Source organism: Cyprinus carpio, unplaced genomic scaffold, assembly GCF_018340385.1.
Source record: "Cyprinus carpio isolate SPL01 unplaced genomic scaffold, ASM1834038v1 S000006731, whole genome shotgun sequence".
NCBI lineage: Eukaryota > Metazoa > Chordata > Actinopteri > Cypriniformes > Cyprinidae > Cyprinus > Cyprinus carpio.
In genome coordinates this window covers 1,026,024-1,033,808 of record NW_024879334.1, presented here as the reverse complement: position 1 = coordinate 1,033,808, position 7,785 = coordinate 1,026,024, and the positions used below count along the sequence as shown (strand labels likewise).

The 7,785-nt window shown below is 34.7% G+C and overlaps 1 long non-coding RNA gene across 1 annotated transcript; it reads left to right on the top strand.

Annotated features, from left to right (window-relative positions):
* Positions 1 to 3,284: 3,284 nt before the first annotated feature.
* LOC109101336 lies at positions 3,285 to 5,130 on the top strand. The gene is made up of 2 exons (XR_002019714.2): positions 3,285 to 3,417; positions 4,396 to 5,130. It is a non-coding gene; the product is annotated as an uncharacterized LOC109101336 (long non-coding RNA).
* The last annotated feature ends 2,655 nt before the right edge of the window (positions 5,131 to 7,785 follow it).

Here is a 7,785-nt window from a genome sequence, read left to right as displayed (position 1 = left end):
TTTGCAGAGCTAAAAGTGGAAAGTTTAAAGAAAGCCTGTTTGAAAATGTACAAAAAAACTATTTTTAATAAAATAAAATTAAGATTAAATTAACTATATATCAAACTCAATTTGATTAATAAATAAATCCAATTTGGTTTAAATATTTAGTAAATAAAGAAAATTTGATTGAAATAAAAACATTCAAAAATCAGGTAAAATAAACATAAAATAATAAACACATTTATTAAAATACATAAATAAAATGTGATTTAAATAAATAATAATTCTAACTGTACAGTATAAAGTTAATATACAGTTTATTGCACAAATAAAAAGGGTTAAACACTTTGCAGTTAAAAAAAGGAGTAAAATTGAGTTAAATTAATTTGCATATCCAAATTATAAATAGCAATGTTTATAAATAAATAATAGAGAGACTATTTTCTAGAAGCTTTATAGGGTTATATTATCTGTATTTGTATTACTACAGGGAATTACATTCATTATATTCTTAAAATCATATTTTTAATAACAGAAAAATAAATGAAATTAAGTAGCCTAGTGGTCAATGAAATGTTTTGAGTTCCTAAAAGGATTAACTGGCTTTGGTTACACAATAATTAATTAGACTTCCCTTTATCTCCTTTCAGCCTGCACTCATAATGTCAAATCCTGAGCGTCGGGTTCCATGTGCTAATCCTGGAAATCCTTGGATTTTCTCCTGCATGATCAAACCAGGATCTCATACGTCGCCTGAAGATCCAGCGCTGACCAGATCTCAGAACCTGACGTATAAAACGACATCCGGCAACTACGGCGCTCAATCACCCACTTTTGAGTCCTCGCCCTGTTCCTATCACCCCATATCCCACACATTCTCACAGCACCTTGGACAATTCCTTTAATACCAGCTTGGACCACAGCTATGTGTATATCCCAAATTACAAATCACAGTTAAAGGGACAGTGACCAAACACATTTGCATCTCTTATTTGAGTCCATTCTATTGATCATTCACTCAAAATCGGTCTTGTTTTGTTGATATTGTAATTGATCATTTTAATCTTGATGTCCAGTGTTGTGTCTGTATGATGGATATGGCACCTGAAACTAACAGATGTAACAATAACCTTATCAAATAAAACATATGCTTCAGAATATGTCAAAAATGGCCTTTTGATGTCCTATTGAAATGGTTACTTTACTTAAAGGAACAGGTCACACAAAAATGAAAAGGTGCTGAAAATGTTCTCACCCTCAGGACATCCAAGATGGAGATGAGTTTTTTCTTCATCAGATTCGGAGAAATTTAGCATTATATCACGTGCTCAGAAATGGATGCTCTGCAGTGAATGGGTGCCGTCAGAATGAGAGTCCAAACAGCTGATAAAAACATCACAAGTAATCCGTACCACTCCAGTCCATCACTTAATGTCTTGAGAAGATAAAACCTGCGTGTGTGTTTGTAAGTAGCATCTGACGGCACCCATTCACTGCAGAGGATCAGTCTGATCTGTTCCCATGAAGAAACAAACTCATCAGGGATGGCCTGAGGGTATCCTGAGGGTTCTTGGGGTATCAAAAACAGCCAGAAACCTTGGAGTTATGATTGATGATCAGCTAACTTTCTCAGATCACATTGCTAAAACTGTCCGGTCCTGCAGATTTGCTTTATTCAACATTAAGAAGATCAGGCCCTTTCTTTCGGAACATGCTGCACAACTCCTTGTTCAAGCTCTTGTTCTGTCAAGGCTAGACTATTGCAATGCTCTCTTGGCAGGTCTTCCAGCCAGTTCTATCAAACCTTTACAATTAATCCAGAATGCGGCAGCAAGATTAATTTTTAATGAGCCAAAAAGAATACACGTCACACCTCTATTTATCAATTTGCACTGGCTACCAATAGCTGCTCGCATAAAATTCAAGGCATTGATGTTTGCATACAAAACCACCACTGGCTCTGCACCCCTTTACCTAAATTCATTACTTTAGACTTATGTGCCCTCTAGAAGCTTGCGTTCTGCAAGTGAACGTCGCTTGATTGTACCATCCCAAAGAAGCACAAAGTCACTTTCACAGACTAATGAGCCCTCTAGAAGCTTGCAAGTGAACGTCGCTTGATTGTGCCATCCCAAAGAAGCACAAAGTCACTTTTACGGACTTTTAAATTAAATGTTCCCTCCTGGTGGAATGACCTGCCCAACTCAATCCCAGCAGCTGAGTCTTTAGCCATCTTCAAGAATCGGCTTAAAACACATCTATTCCATCTTTATTTGACCCTCTAACTTTAGCACTCACTATTCTAATTCTATACAAAAAAAAAAAATCTAACTAGCTTTCTAATCTTTTTGTATTCTATCTATTTTCTTTTCATTTATTATACAACTACAAAAAAGACCTCTAACACTAGCTTGCTCTATTCTTTTTCTATTCTATCTGTTTTCTTTTTATTTATTATATTATTTAAAAACCCTTGCTATGTGTACTGCGTTTAGGCTAACTGAGACTTGTTATAGCACTTATATATCATTGCTCTTTTGTTGATTTTGATTGCTTCCTTTGTCCTCGTTTGTAAGTCGCTTTGGATAAAATCGTCTGCTAAATGACTAAATGTAAATGTAAATGTATCAATGAACGTACCTTTACTTGAGGATTCAGGAGGATGAGGAGACCAGCATGAAATTATGCTGTGGCTTGTCCGACAGTAGCATCTAGTGGTGCAGTTAATATCGCATCAGTGGATTTACAATCAAACTGGCAGGCTTTGTTCCTGCAGCAGCAGCACACACTCTGAAAGTGTTCACTGTTTTCAGTTTGAAGTGTGTAAAAACCAGTCTGAACACAGACTAGTAATTAGAAAAGCTGTCTTGGCCTTTTTGTGATTTTATATGTTCACTTTGATTAAATATACAATAATAAAGAAGTCAACCAGTTTCTACGCTGGCCACATTCTAGACTCAATTCAATTAGTAGCTGTAGGCTACAGCTTAAAATATCTCATGGGATGAACACACCTGTACTTTGTGCAGTATTACTAATACTTGTATATGACACACATGGCACATCCGTATTGTCCGAAGAACTTGTGATCTCTACACAAGAAGTCTACAGGCCCTTGTTGAAAAACCAGCTGGTTAGGTATGTTTTGAAGCATGGCAGCTGGTTTGAGCTGGTTTAAGCTGGTAACTAGCAACTAGCTCTTGCTCAAGACCAGCTAAAACCAGATGCCATGTTTCAAAACATACCTTATCAGCATGCTGCTTTTTTTTTTTTTTTTTAACAGGGGGGCGTGGCAAGTTCATACCGCCCATACTCTACACACTGTTGAATTCCTTTTGTTTTCATAAAATAGCTACATCTGTCTTAAAGGCATTGCAGCAGCTCTCTATCAACGCATATCTTTTACAGGAGGTCACAGAACATCGCATACAAAAAGTAAGTTTTTAAGTATACCTAGCCCAGTATCATATTTAAAATAAAGCTTCTTTATTGGCATCTATGGTTTCATGAAGAACTGACGAGATGTAGTTTTGCAGACAGTAGAAACGCGATGGGTTTTTGTTTTTCTTTTGTTAAATCTCCGCTACACGACTAACGAAAACAAACAGGGCTGTGGCGAAAAGAATTAGGAAAACTTCAACACCCATCATGCACTGGGCTCGATCAGGCTATCCGTGAGTGGGGATATAAAAATGCGGAAGTTCGATCTGTAGTTTTCACAATGTCTGTTCACAATATAAAAATAATATTAAATGTGTACAGACACTGTAACAATACAAAGCTGTTTTAACATTAACGGAAACCTTTCAATGCACAACGGGTTCTTTTAGTGGAAAAATGTTTAGTAACATTTTACAATAAGGTTCCATTTGTTAACTATATTTAATGCATTAACTAACAATAAGCAAGATTTATACATCATCTGAAAGCTGAATAAATAATATTTCCATTGATGTATGGTTTATTAGGAGGACAATATTTGGCCGAGATACAACTATAAAACAAAAAAAAAACAATAATAACAAAAAAAAAACTAAATATTGAGAAAATCACCTTTACAGTTGTCCAAATGAAGTTCTTAGCAATGCATATTACTAATCAAAAATTAAGTTTTGATATATTTACGGTAGGAAATTTACATCTTCATGGAACATGATCTTTACTTAATATCCTTATCATTTTTGACATAAAAGACAAATCGATAATTTTGACCCATACAATGTTTTTTTTTTTTTTTTTTGGCTATTGCTACAAATATACCCCAGAGACTTAAGACTGCTTTTGTGCTCCAGGGACACATTTAGTGTTTATCAACTTAACATTTGACAATTGACTTAGACAAAGACTATAGAATACCCTTAAAGGGACTTTGACTTAGAGTAACACTGATTTTAATTTACGTTTTTTCAACAGATGTCAAGTTGGGGCAATCTGGATGAAGTGGGTGAAGAGTGGTGGGACAATGCATATAAGTTGTTTCTTGAAAGTGAACCAATAAGAACCACCCTGAGTAATGTTGCTTATTATATGAGTGACAACACATGGAATGATTATGGATTCAGCTGTGACACACATGTTCCTCCAGCTGGGAAATTCTGTGGTGTTTCTAGAAGGGCAATTCTGGTGGTGATTTCCAGAACGAGGAGAATGGAGTGGGGTGACTGGAAGAAGCTACGTCAGGCATCTTCTGAACCTAAGGATCTAGACAGCAGTGACAAGACACTTATAAACTGGGTTACTGACCTGGTGTATAATGAGGACGGCAGCCCTAAACCATTCAACAGAAAGACTTAACGATATTAATGATAATCAGAATGATGTCAGAATGTTAGCCAAAGTTCTGTTCAAAGCTGTTTTTATTATATGGCTTTTCCTAATATTATTATTAATAGTTCCATCAGTTAATCATTCATACAGTAGTTAATCATTTGCATTTACATTTGCATCTATAAGAGACTATTGCATGCTTTCAAAAGCGTTTATCATGTTTGTTTGAGAACGTCCATAGGTCCATAGTAATGATCACTTATTCATCGTTAACTCAAAATCAAGGTCTTCTTTTGTTTTTATCTGCAGTTAAAATAAAGCAATGATGTATGTCCAGTATTGTGATTCTGGCTGCAATAAACATCCATTCAAAAAGGCAAATGTTGTTTTATTGGGATCTTTTTTATTGGGATTATTATGATCTCACGAATCTTGTCTGTATCAGCTCGCAGGGCTGCATTGTGTGGGTCGATTTCTAGAGCCGCGTGATAGTCCTGAAGACCTAAAAAAAAACATCAGATTGATGTTGTGAAATACTTCCTCTATTTCAGGAAGTTACAACGAGAACCAGAGTTGTGTGCCACTCAGAAATCAAATAACAATGTCTTTTAAATTCCTATTTAAATCCCGAAATTGAGCAACAAGGATGCAGAATTTATTAAAATGTCACTTTTAGATCGTGAAAACTGATCAAAGAACCCAGAATGCTCCAATTTACAGGTGTCTTTGTCAATATTTATGTCTTATTTACAAAAAAAAATAGATTTCTGTTCTATTGCAAAAATAAAATGTGTTAATTGCTTTTGAACTTTGACCAGCAAAAATATACTAAACATTCTGCGTATCATAACAGAGGCCAATTTGATCGAAACGCCAACTCGTGACTGGAAACCCATTTTTAAATTAAAAGATTTCCAACCCTAAAGAGAATATCATGTATAGAATCATTCTGCATGTATAGAAATCATCCTGCGTGTATAGAAATCAGAGAAATCATCCTGCGTGTATAGAAATCAGAGAAATCATCCTGCATGTATAGAAATCAGAGAAATCATTCTGCATGTATAGAAATCATCCTACATGTATAGATATCAGAGAAATCATCCTGCATGTATAGAAATCAGAGAAATCATCCTGCATGTATAGAAATCAGAGAAATCATTCTGTATGTATAGCAAAAATTGCTAAGTGCATTGATTCAAAAACAATCGTTTAAAAAAAAAAAGTATACAAAATCATACATTCTGGAAGTATTTGTTGCACTGTTTTTAATTTTTTTAATTTTAGGTTACGGTTTCACATTTAATGCTTCAGACCTGACCCTCAGATACTCGTCCTTGCAGATGACATGAACGTTTGTGGTCTTCACTCCCTTTAAAGGCACGCTTATGTAAACTTTGTTCAGGTTTTGTGTCCATGTGTGATCTCTCACTATCAGCGGCATCTCCGACTCCTGAGCCAGACGTAAACACTGGTTGCTACGACATTACGGCGGTTGCTAAGGGGCAGTCTGTCATTTCCGGTTTCAAACAGTTGCTCTCCTTCAACTTTTTCTCTCAAAAACAATCTTCAACTTACTTCATCATAAAATACAATAAAATAGAATAGAAAAAAAAAGAAAAAAAAACTTTTAAAATAGTATAAAATAGAATAGTACAGAATAGAATAAAACAGAACAGAATAAAATAGGATAACTATTAAAATTGAATAAAATAAAATAACTATTAAAATTGAATAATATAATTAAAAATAATAAAGTTAAATAAATTTGCATATCCAAATAATAGTGAATCTTTTATAAAATAAATAACATTGGTGAGGGGAACATTAGGAGTATAATATCATTTGTGTCAAATAGGGGATATTTGTGGAGTTTATTAATGTTATTATTCATTCTAAGTCTATGTGCATAATGATTTGTTATTGTAGAGATGTGAACATTATTCCATATAAAACAAATCAGAGCTGTACAAAACTTCAGTACAAATAAATGACACTGCTTAGAAAAATGTCTTTTAAAAATCAGTTTATTAAAGCAGTTTGAAGTGAACTGAGTTGAATAATACGGTGAATTATGGCTTTGCCGAGGAGTTTCTCTATCAAACAATTGTTTTCACAGAAGTATGAGTTACAACACACAGACGACCCTAATTTACATTCAGTAAACCGTATGCACTGTACCATCCCTTGCGTGGTTTGAGGGGATGCCACTAATGTATTCACTTCATATCATTGTTATTTACACTTTACAAGGCTCCTGTACATTCATTGTCCTGTTATAAAATTAGTATTCTCCACCGTCCATGTATTGAATAAGTGTGTAAATGATTGACTCTGCTGAAATGCGCATCAGCTCAGGATCCAAATATCATATTAAAAAAATAAAAACATAGTAAGGCACATGTGTGGTCAACCAGTCATACACTTTTCATCCCTACATTTATTTTTATCCTTCAGACAACATATCAACTACATCGAACACTGGTCAACTTTGTCTTTTTTATTTTTTATAAGAAATGGTAGGGACATCACACTACACATTTTTCATTGCTTGCGTAACAATGAAATCAGATCCTGCGGGTGCTTTATGATTGGCACGTGTCTACTTAACGGTAAAGGCGCAAGTGTACGCCAAGGCAACAATCCTCTTCTTGGCGCAAAATTGTGTTGGAACATTCTGATCAAACCGCAGAGAGCAGACATGAGTCTTACATTCACGACGCCACATGTTTCCCCAGAGCACACCCACACGAAGAAACATAGAGCAAATACCAAGCTGAAGCAGCAGATGCAGCTTATTTGCAAACTGTTTAAAAGAAGAAAAATAAATTTAAGTCATGCCGTTGAGATGATTATGGATGAATCTAACGAAACATTTCAGTGCTGCATCAAATGTTTAAGTTTTTTTTTAGTATTTTCTCAATGGGATTCGCATATATCCATTATTATTTTAATCTAAGACAACAAAAAAATTCATTTGACCCATTACCTTGTCCCTAAACCAATTGATTAATTTTAGTGAATAATGGTACGGGC